Here is a 12,010-nt window from a genome sequence, read left to right on the forward strand (position 1 = left end):
CAGAGCATGGCATTATGTAACATATACACTGCACGCTGTCCACAGTCTGCTGTCTAGCAAAGAATAAATCCTTGTCATTCTGGAAAAGGAATAGTGCTTCAAGTTCAACAAGTTTTTAAATCATGTCTTTAAATTGTCCTAGTGATTAATTTAACATCTAACGGTCATAGACTTTATGAAGACCCTTCTAAGTGTTCAGATGTTCCATTTAATTCCCCAGCAAACTGAGTCTCTGAAGCACAGAGATTAGGGGCTGCCCAGCTCTCGCCAGTCTCATAGCAGCACTGACTGAAGTGAGCTCTCCATATCTCTACTTCACAGATCAGGAACCAGGCAGAGTTCTAGGGAGTGCCTGTGACCCACAGCCAAAAAGTGGTAGATCTGGAATTTAGATAAAGGCTGCTTCAAGAGGTTCCAGAAATAGCTTCAAAAGGTTCAGAAAAGCCCAAGATAAAGACTGTAAGAAATAGAGGAACAAAGACAATGAAAAGGAGTTCCAGTCCCCCGAATGATTAAATCCTCAACTGAAAAAAATGTGTTTCTGCTCCTGCGTGTGTTTGTACCGCGTGAGCATGTGTGTACGTGCATGTGTGTGCGTGCGTGTGTGTTGTGTGTGTGTGTGTGGCACAAGTGCATTGTGGGAGCAATGACTAAGAGTAGGAGGAAGTGGAAGCACAAATAAGCTATGTTTGTATTCTCAGATTGCTCTTATTTGTATTAGGGGAAAGGAAATAAGGACAGAGGCCTTCTTTGTGGGCCGTGATTGGCAACAGAGCAAAGTTTGGGGATTTCCTAAGAGATCACGCATTATTTTTATACCTTTTCAGTTATTTTTTAAAATTAGAGTTTCAATTAGTGAGCTTCATTATGGTATTTCATTTTGCTGTTGTTTTCTGTTTTTTTTTTCTTTTTGTTTAGTTTATTGAGACAGGGTTTCTCTATGTATCTCTGGCTGACCTGGAACTCACTCTGTAGACCAGGCTGACCTTGAACTCACAGAGATCCGCCCGCCTCTGCCTCCCGAGTGCTGGGATTAAAGGTGAGCGACACCACCGCCTGGCTCCTTCTGGCGTTTTCATACATATGTCATCGTGCTTTATTCTAATTCATGCCCTGGTTTCTGTAGCACATCTGCTCTTTCCCCTTTTGCTGCCCCCTTCCTCACCCAAATGTTCTTTCTCTACTCTCAGGTAACATGTCTCTTCATACCCTGCCTTCTCCTTATCCACTTTAGGAAAATATTCCAGTTTGTTGTACTAACCAGTGTCCTTATATCTTTGAATAATGGTGCAATTCACAATTGGATGCCTGGGTATCTCCAGGGGCGGTCCTATCTATTGCAAGTTCAAACTCCATCTCTACTGTCATCATCCTAAGACTGGTCCTGATTCTGGACGGCTGCCCTGATGACTAGCCTCACCGGGCAAAGGTTCTTCTTTTCTCTCCAGAGAATGATCTAGAGACTGTGGCTGTTGTAATAATCCAAGTTAAAAAAAATATTAACTAAAAACCTCCCACAAAACATTGTCATCAAAAGAGATAAGGGTGGTGTTAAATGGTGCAAAGTCATTCAACACATTCCAAAAGATGAGACTTGAAATGTTCTACATTGCAGTAGGATCTGTTCATGGTTATGGTGGGAAACCCTTATCTAGGATTTTCTTATCTAATGTCTAACTACACTAAATCATTTTGGACAAAGACAACTCTATTTCATTTTAAATACTATATAATGATAATAATTATGTGAGTCTGATTTAATCTTACTCTGTGAGGTTTCTATGTAATTTAGAATCAGGTTTATATTAGTAGTTATGTAGGAATTTGTGTTAGTACACACACACAGAGACACATGAGGCTAATTCATGAATGCTTTTAGGGTCCTGTGTGATTCTTATTTTTTTACATTTTATTATCCACTGTTGTGAGATTTTGATCTCTTGTTTGCTACTCTATGGTCTCAGTTGGCTGCTGTGTCTCTAGATTTATATACATGTTCCAGACATATGGAAATGGATATTGTATAAAGTCCAAAGCCAAATGTTAGCATCTCTGTCTTCAAAGACTTTCTTTCTACAAAACTCCCCTCAGAATTATGATTATGTCAAATTTCTCCGTCTTGCATGGTGACTCGTATACACATACATGTTGCTTTCCTCAATAAAAATGAATGGGGTTTTCCAAGGAAGGAGGTTCAATTACGGTGGCCTGACCTGTCAGCCACGCTTTCTTTCCTCTCCCTCCTCCTTCTCAAACAGAAAGTATTTATAGAACTGTAGATGACAGGGACAGAAATCTTGCAAATGATACAAGGTAACATTGTTATCTTATTTTATATATAAGAAATGGGCTAGAAGCATTTTTTGTCTTTTAGTCTCAGAACGAAGCAAGAAAGAAACAGAAAGCTTAATTCTTATGTTATTCATAAAATAGTACCATATTCTTCCCAGGATGTCCTCACTTAGTTCACTTTATCCACACCATGGATGCTCTCTCTGCCTGTTCCTCACCATGTTAACTACTGGGAATGCTACAGCGCTTGTGTTCATGTTACTTTTATTTACTTAATAATGGACCAAAGAATGAGATTAATGAAGCTGGCAATCAAAACTGTATAACATTACTGAATAGTGTCATATTTGTCCTATTTTGATAGAATACAGAATTGTCCCACACCATTTTATTCTAGGTATTCATTCGTGTATGCGTGTACAGGACAAGAGCTAGCATGTTTGAAGTGCAGTATTCTCCATGGCTTTCCCGCCTCCACTAAGGGTCTGGAGATATATGCTTTGTGGAGATAAGAGAATACTATCTATTTATTACATATTGAATTTATTAATTAAGCCAGTTGCATTTTATATAAAATGCCTGCAGTTCTAAATTTATTGCAAGTTATCGTTTTTCTTAAATTTACTGTATAATGTATTATTACATGAGAGTTTAATAAATTATTTCCTTGACAATTGCCAAAAGTCAGATTGCCCAAAGAAATCTGCCGAAGTTGACAGAGCCCACTCTGGGATGCTCAAGGTGTAATGAATGGAATTCAAGTTGTAATAGTTGCTTCCACCTTTAAGTAAGGCTGAGAGTTGATGGTACATTGGGTAGGATAGCCTTGCACATCATGGTCATATGGATGCTATTAGGTGGCCGAAGAAGATGACATGGATCACCTTTCTAAAAGTCAGCATGAAAACGTTCTAGTAGTATGTCCAGTCAGAGTGATCTCTGTAGACAGAGACTCCTCCTTCATTTTCCAGCCACCCTGATGTGAATGACAACACAGAAACGATATTAATTACAACACTCTTTGGCCAATAGCTTAGGAATATTTCTAGCTAACTCTTGCATCTTAAATTCGGGCATTTCTATTAATCGTTGTGTCTGCACGAGGCTGGAACTTACTGATAAGGATCTGGTGTCTTTCTCCTTTGACAGCTACGTGGCATCTCCTTGACTCCACCTACTCTTTCTATATATATCTCTTCCAGCCTGGCTATATTCTGCTAAGCCATTGGCCCAAATAGGTTATTAACCAATGGTAATAAAACATAACCACAGCATGCAGAGGTGAATCCCACATCAGATCCTGAAGGATGATGACAATAGTAATTATAAGATATTCACAGTTGAGTAGGCAGGAGGGAGGGAGGAAGGGAGGGGGGAGAGAGAGAGAGGTGTTGGGAGAGGAAAAAGACAGAGGACAGATAGGTAGACTATATAACTGACTTACTTTTCAGGTAGAAGTAAAAGCAGTTTACTTTATACGGAAAACTAAATGTGCTCTGTAAATGATTACTTTGAGGGTGTTACTAAGCAGAGTTTTAGATAACTGCAGATTACAAATAACCCTGCACCAGGTGCCTTTTCCCTTCTCTCCTTTTGTGCGACTCAGCGTACTAGAAACATTCCTGCGGAGCCTTACTATCTCCGAAGAAGCCAGAATGTATTTTGGAAATGAGGCGAAGAATGTCAGTGGTTGGAAAGAAAGGTGTGGGCGATTGTGACTAGAAACACACGTTGAAGACACAGAAGAAAAGCCAGCACACCTCTAGTGATCAGGAAACCACTTGGCTCCTAAAACTATGTTCCACTGTTAGACAGCTTTGATGGACAGGAAGATTCCGTCAGGTTATTTCTGTCCATATTTGTCCCCAGGAATGCTAAAACTCAGTCAACTCCTTGTCCTGCAGGGCCACAGATCAGCCTCAAAGCTGAGATCATACTTGTGAAAAATTGGAAGGGGTGGAAACTGTCTCAGAAATCCAGAAGACGCGGGGTGAAAGTTCCTGCTGTTAGTCATAAACAGTCACAGAAGAGTCACAGCCTGTGGTCCTTCCCAACCGGCACATCAAAGTGACATATATCTATCCTCCAACGTGGCACTCAGTGCTCTATACCTAAATCACCTTGCACATGTTTAAAATTTAGGAGGACTTCTGGGAGTTGAGACTAGGTTTCTGCCGGGAGGATGCCATGTCTGACTCACAGGAGCTTATGCTGGAGTGTGTTTCTGTAGAGGCGAGGATTTTAGCAAGCCAAAGATGCTTTCACTTCACTGCTTCCCCTGACTTGTTCTTTGTGCTAAAGCAGCTAGTCAGGCAGCATGCCTGAGAGAGCTGGGTGTGGAGCTTCCTTCATTGCAACCTGGTAGGTAAGCTGTGAAAGAGGAACTAGGAACCACGTCCTCAAACCTTTGATCCTCTCCACAGTATCCACTAAAAAGAACCCAGGTAGTGCATGATTAAAACGCTTTAGACTTTTCTACACCCTCCAACAAACCTTGTGCCGAACTCCATATTCCCAATACCATTGAATGTAGACATCAGGAGCAGGTAGAGGGCGTATGAACATCTCAGGGTCAGTTTGGAATGTCCTGTAAACTCAGATTGCCGTGGGAACACAAAAGAAAGAGAAAAGGCGACATGGGGAGGAATAGCAAGCAGCTCTCGCAGCGATAAGCTTTCTTGGCTGGCAACTGGGAACTGGAGAGTGATGTTTTCATCTCATCACAGTCAAGGAGGGCCTGCTCCAAGGCATGAACATCTCAGTTAAGAAACATCTCAGGCTTCTCAGGGTTAGCTGAATGGTTCAAGACCAAGATCAAAGTTTGCATTACTGGCCTCTCTTAGCAGAACTTTGACATCACCATATCACCGAGCACCAGAATTTTTCTTTTTTTTTTTCCTTTGAGTCTGCTTACTTTCAGGAACTGATGATGTTCTCTGACAAGTCATTTCCTACCTGCCTTTAGGCTTTTGTCTGTGACAGGAAGAATAATAGCTCAGGGTAATGGGAGGCGGACCTTGTTTTTAAGAGAATCTTGACACAAGGCTGTGGTTAAAGAAAAGTCTTTAACGTGCTTGTATCCACTATTTTATTTTTAAAACAAATCTATGATGTTTGGAAAACTAGAATCTAAGACGAAATAAGCTCCCTTCTTTACCGTTCCCCACAATTGCACAGGTGCCTTTCTGTGGGACTTCCTAGCTTCCTGGAGATGAAGCAGAGTTTGATCTGGGCAGTTATGGGTGACTGTTAGGACGTTTAGGGGTTGGGTGTGCAGTTCCTTGCAGCTACCACCCTTCCTATACCTTCCCAGCTAGACGAGTTATTGATTGCATCTGTGGCTGTTTCTCAGTTACACTAGATTTGGAGATAGATGTGGGTGGCTGGCTAATAGTTTTTCCTCTGTGGCACTGACATTTTCACTTATCTGCTGTACAATCACAGGCATTCTTTCCTTTTCAGCTGTAGATCAACGTATGAAACTGTGATTCATTTTCTTGAGTTCTATTCTGTTTCATCTTGGTGCCATTGGTAGGTATTTTTAGCAGGTTTTTAATGTGTGTGTGTGTGTGTGTGTGTATGTGTGTGTGTGCATTTGGTGAACACAGCAACTGTTTTGCAGCATATCAGATCAATAATGCATTGGCTGCAAGAAAAAATGACAGCAACTTGAAATTATTAACTTCTGGCTGCTATGTAGGAGAAAAACCATTTCTTGTAAGGCTGACACCCATAGAAAAGGAATAGAGTCAAACAAACAAGAACAAGAGGGAAGCGTTTGAGTTTCCACTTTCTAGCCCTGAGGCATTGGATGAAAATGTGGCCCAGCCCTCAGTTATGACCCAGACAAGGAGATAAGAAAGCAAACGGCTCTGTGTCTTAGTGATCAGTTGGGGGAGTTTCCTATACATTTCTACATCTTGAATAATGCGACTGTCACACTAGTCAAACAGGTATTTATTTTATGTCTTTTGTCAAGCGATATTTCTTATGTGTTGGCTACTGAAGTACACAAGATTCAGGGCTAGACCTCACAGACTGTGGGGAGGAGAAAACAAGGAAATAGATGATCATAAAATATAAGTTTACATAGGGCAGGAGATAGGAGAAATTGATGAACAGAGACTTGAGTGGTGTTCGGGGGCATCCAGAATAGGACCTGAGGAGAATGTGAGGGAGGTAAGGAGGTAGGAAAGACAGAGAAGAGGGCAAAGGAGGTGGGATGGGGAGGAGGTGGAAGAGGAGGAGGAAAAGAAAGTTGGACTGGCTAGTGGAGACTTTGACCTCTGCTTCCTAGGAAGCCTTAGAAGTATTCTTTTTTTTTTTTTTTAAAAAAAAAATTTATTTATTTATTTATTTATTTATTTATTTATTTATTTAAGATTTCTGTCTCTTCCCCGCCACCACCTCCCATATCCCTCCCCCTCCCACAATCAACTCCCCCTCTCTCATCAGCCCGAAGAACAGACCGGGTTCCCTGCGATGAAAGGAGACAGAGACAGAGTCCCACATTGGAGCACCAGACTACAACCCCAAGGTCCAAATCAGGAGCAGAAGGAGAGAGAGCACAAGCAAGGAACTCAGGGCCATGAGGGGTGCACCCACACACTGAGACAATGGGGATGCTCTTTCGGGAACTTGCCTTAGAAGTATTCTAACATGGAATGGGCATCAGCTGATGTCTGGGTGTCAAAGATCACTCTGGGGGCACCTTCTTCTTTCCATCTCTTTTAACTGATTATGTGTCATTGGCAGCATAAAAACCACTGTTTTCTCTGAACAGTTGTTGAGAAATCTCCTGACACTTGCAGAAAAACCCGATAGAGGACTCCTGGACTTCCTGGAAAAGCAACAATTGGGACATAGCAATAGAATACTCTATGTAATAGCTTCTAACTGATATGGAAAGGAAACTATATTTTAAGCAGAATGCCAAGGAACTACTTCTTACCTGGTCTGCCTGTCACGTACCTGCTTCCACACAAGAGTGGAATCTGCTGTGTTTTCGGCTTCTTATCATTTCTCCCAGGTGTGGTGCATCACATAAAGGGCCCTAAAGGGTGGCTGAATCACTTGAAACTCATTTTTCCCCATCGCTAGCGGACTATGTGACTGAACAAGTGCTAATTAGGGCACAGGATGAGTCTTTCCTTACAGGGTTGAACGAGGACGAAATGAGATAATGCAGAAGCATCGTTTCTTGTATCACAAGCATTCCATGAGAGCTACTTAGCTATTCAACACGTACTGAAGACAATATTTTGGGATGTGTCACTCCTTACTGAAGGGACAGTACATTAGTATTAGAGAACTGTCTTGCTAGTTTAGGAGCCTGGCATTGAAGAAGAGTTCCCAAGTGTTGGGAACGGTCTTTGGCTTTTTGTTGAATGAAAAGATTTATTTATCTATTTTTTTAAAAAAGATAATGTTTAAAACGTGCAGTTTAATAAACACACATCTCTGGGACACTATAATTATCTGATAAACTTTTTTTTTGGTCAAATTCGTCAAATTTGTTCTTCCTCTATATATGCATATTTTAATAGTGTGTTTACCTTCAGTGATGCCTGTGATTTAAATAACGGCTTTGCAACAAAGTTCCTACTGAACTAGTCTTGGCCAACAGCCTCATGCTGTCATGTTATGTACGTTTCAAACAATCCAGTGAATGAAGACAAACCATAATAGTGAACATATCCCTCAATGTAATCCACCATATAAACAAACTGGGGGAAAAAAAACCCCAGATGATCATCTCATCAGATGCTGAAAAAGCCTTCGACAAAATACAACATCCCTTCATGATAATGATCTTCATCAACATAACCCTCGTGGAAACAATAAAAACAATAAAAACTTTTTTTTTTAACTCAATTCTTGATAGGTTTTCCCATCTCCATCCTGAGCCTTTGAAGTCGTGTTTGGAAAAAAGCCTGACATCTCCTTGTCATTTATAAATCTCTTAATCCTTTTAGGGCATGTTAAGAGAACACTTTGTTTTGGCAATGAATTAAGAACTTCCCTGTTTTCATTTCCTCTTCCTTCTGCATTTTTCCTCTGCCCCTTACCCGTTCTTCTGTCTTTTGTGATTACAGAAGGATCTGAGTGCCCACAGGCAGCCATGCTGAGGTGTGACGGGGTGTGCTGAAATCACCCCGCGGCACATGTTCTAAAGCACACGCTCTTTTATCAGACAGTTGTGTGGCTTCGTCCTCTGAGAACCGTGACCTCAGCTGATGTAGCTTTCCACTGCAGAGTCATATTTCATACAGTGATATAAATGAATAGAAAATGTGTGGCTCAGTGATATAAGTGTAAGTGGAGTCATTCACCAGAATTCTCCAGCACCTCGCAGCTACTACTCCCCCCCCCCCATTTTCTGATAAATTAGGAGACTAAGAAAGGAACCCCGAGTTTCAAGACAGGGCAGTTCAGCTGGACAGACTGAACTTTGCTATAATTATGTTTTCACAAAGGTAAGCCTTGCTTCGACCAGTGGCTTAATTTTCTATCTCCCTGTTTCCACCTCCGGAGGAAGGCGACCTTGCGTGACCAGCCTTCCTGTGATGTGCTTCTGGTTTTCAGATCTTCTGTGTCTGCGATGCCAACCCCTCTGCTCAGCTCATTGGAGCAACCATTCTATTTTGTAGACCCGAGCTTTGCTTGACTCTAGAATTACAAATAAAGCCAACTAAGAGATTTTAAAACTAAATATTGTCTTTTTAATTTTTTTATTCCTTAAATTTGTTCTTTGACAGTTTCATACACGCACGTAGTGCTGCCTGTTTCCCTAACCCCTCCTTTCTTGTGTCCCCCACACCCCCGCTAACCCTTTCCCACATTTATGCCTTTTGTTTTGTTGCCCCTGGATTGTAATCGGTTTGCATGGCCAGGGGTTCGGAACTATCCATTGGAGCCCAGTATGCAAACGGAGACTTTCTTTCCCTAGAATTCACCAGTAGCCAATAGTTTAACGGGGAGGAGGAGTAGGGGGCCATGAGCCCATCCCAATGCATGATTGGCTGCTGACAGGGCCAGACTGGTGCAGGCAACCTTGGCTGCTGAGAGACCATGTTGTCACTGGCCCTGTCGCGCTGGGAAGGCAGAGGGCATTTTGCAGCCCCCCCCCCCCCATGTTGCAGCTCTTAGCCTCCTTCCACTCTTGCAGTGTTTCCTGTGTCTTAGAAGTGGTATCATAGTGCCCAGGCTAATGCTGAAGTCGCAACCCTCATTTATGGTAAGCGTACTGAGCAGCTCTGAGTCTCCGCATTCACCACTATTTATTTCCTGGGTGGGTGGTGGAAGAGAACAAAGTGTGCCCTGTAGGCCAAGGGGCCTAGCTCTCGTCACCTGTCTGGGCTGCGTACTTACGGGGAGAGAGAAGAATCTAATCTTAACTTATTGACAGCAGAAGCTAAACTTTATAAAAAAAAAACATGTTGTGGTTACAGGAAAATAGAAAACCCCAAAGGTTTGTCACCTGCCTTTGCAGCAGTCTTTCCTTACAACCAGGTCTCCTAGAATTCCATTCTGAATCAAGCATAGGAAGACAAGAAGGACATCAGAAACGTAAAGCCGAAAAATTTGCTGCTGAATAATTTTTAGGCTTGAAGTCAACAATTGTAAGGCTTATGCTAAGAAGTTAACGATTCTGTATCCCCAAGACCTAATTATAACAGTAAGCGAGTCTATTGGCCAGTGCTTTTTGTAAGTAAGTCACCCAGGCTGTTGGTAACAAGTATTTTTCGGTTCCACCAGCCAGTCCTCAAATAATGACATGCAGACTTAATTACGGGACGTCAGCCTACAGCTGAGGCTTGTTCCTAACTAGATCTTACAACTGAAATCAACCTGTTTCTATTCATCTGTATTTTACTATGTGGCTTTTTACCTTCCTTTCATTCTGTTTGTCTTACTTTCTCCATGTCTCATTGACTTCCTGTGTGCCTATGTTTTTCTCCTTTCTCTCTCCAGAAATCCTGCATGTGCCTCTCTGCCTATCTATTGGCCATCCAGCTTTTTATTACACCAATCACAGCAAATACATCTCCACATGGCATACAAATGCCTCACAAATGTCATTGTGGCACTGGTGATCTCCTATGTGACTACAAGAGAGGGGTTTGAACACATGCATAAAGTTAGAAAATTCAGAATAATTCTGATTAGCTTCATAAGATTTTTTGCCACAAAACTGAATAGAGCATCAGTTACCAGACATATTAATATGCCAATTTTATGACTTGGAGGGTATTGGAGAGAGATTTTGGAATACTGGACTCTATAATTATTTCTTTTGCAAATGAGTTAGTTCAGGAGAAAGCGTCTGGGGTTTCCTTTAGGCCTTGGGTGGTAGCGTTTTCATGGTGTAGTAGGTATATTTCAGAATTAAGTGATAGGGTAGATATAATGTAATGTAATTCTGTGAGGAATATTTTGAGCATCGCTTTATTGCTGCAGAAACACTTCTTCAGGGGGTATCTGATCAGACGTTCATGGATACCACCTCCACACTTCCTTTGTTGCAGAGGTCTGTGGGTGGAGAAGAGAAGGGAGGACCACCAGCAGCTTTGGGAGGTGCCAGAGATGGATGGCAACTGTCCAGGTTCACATCGTAAATTTTTCCTTCTGAAGTCTGTAACTTAAATATAACAGATTTTTATTTTAAACCAAATCTCCATGTGAATGAAAATATCACCAGAGGTGGTTGGGGATAGCAGTGGTAAGATGGGATTTTCAATCCTTGTAGCCCAAGGTCTGAACCTGTCCTTCTCACTGATGAACCAGGTGAGGTCTAACACGTTCTCACTGTCGATTAGTTAGGTGCCTTGTTACCTTAGAAGTCATTTAAGGATGAAGACATTATCTTTAAAGGGATTTCTTTTCATGATTATAATGATATTATTTATCATAGAGAAATGACGATAAAATAAATAAACAAGTCATTCTTTCCAAAAAATAGGCTCCTAACATTTTGTGGTACATCTTTTTGTTTCTCCCCCTTTCTGGAAGTATACTTAATTGGAACAGATCTCATTTAAGATGAATGTCTTCTTAGCTTTCCTTAGTTCTAGTGCTTGCTGTCTCCACATGGCGACTCCATGGTAAATTAATAGAGGGTCCTGAGAAGCAGGGGAATGATAGGCACCGCTACTTCTCAGCTCTGAGTGCTGCGTGAGATGCTTTGCGGGAGTGCTCTTTCATGTTCAGGTGCCCTTCAGTTGGAAGCTATTTATGTCTTTTAAACAAAAAGAGAGAACAGTTGTAGGGTCAATGTATTTGAAATTAATAAGGATGATGTTTGCTTAACATCTGCAAGTAGTTGTATGTACAGTACAAGCTGCTGTAACTGGAGACTGCTCATTTGTTTCTTTGCTGCCCGTACCCGAAAAGTCACACAAAACTGCATTCATTACAACACGGTTCAGCCAATGACTCAGGCATATTGATAGCTCTTACATCTTGAGTTAACCCATTTCTAGTCATCTGCGTATTTCCATGAGACTACAGCTTAATGGGAAGGTTCTGGCTCCTCTCTCCTTCAGAAGCTACACAGTGTCTCCCTGGCTCTGCTGACTCTCTCTCTATAAGTCTTTCAGTCTGGCTGTACTCTGCCCCGTAGGCTGAAGCAGCTTCTTTATTATCCAGTGGCAACAAAACATATAACATATTTATAACGTACAGAGGGGAATCCCATATCAAGCTGTAATATGACAAG

General features: G+C 41.6%; 1 long non-coding RNA gene across 1 annotated transcript; it reads left to right on the top strand.

Moving 5' to 3' along the window:
* The first annotated feature begins 879 nt into the window (after window positions 1–879).
* Window positions 880–7,489, top strand: LOC126499678 (uncharacterized). Its single transcript, XR_007591155.1, has 3 exons — window positions 880–1,039; window positions 5,755–5,823; window positions 6,748–7,489. It is a non-coding gene; the product is annotated as an uncharacterized lncRNA (long non-coding RNA).
* The last annotated feature ends 4,521 nt before the right edge of the window (window positions 7,490–12,010 follow it).

The sequence above is a fragment of the Alexandromys fortis genome, unplaced genomic scaffold, assembly GCF_014885135.2.
Source record: "Alexandromys fortis isolate MF-2015 unplaced genomic scaffold, M_Fortis_MF-2015_v1.1 scaffold_37, whole genome shotgun sequence".
NCBI lineage: Eukaryota > Metazoa > Chordata > Mammalia > Rodentia > Cricetidae > Alexandromys > Alexandromys fortis.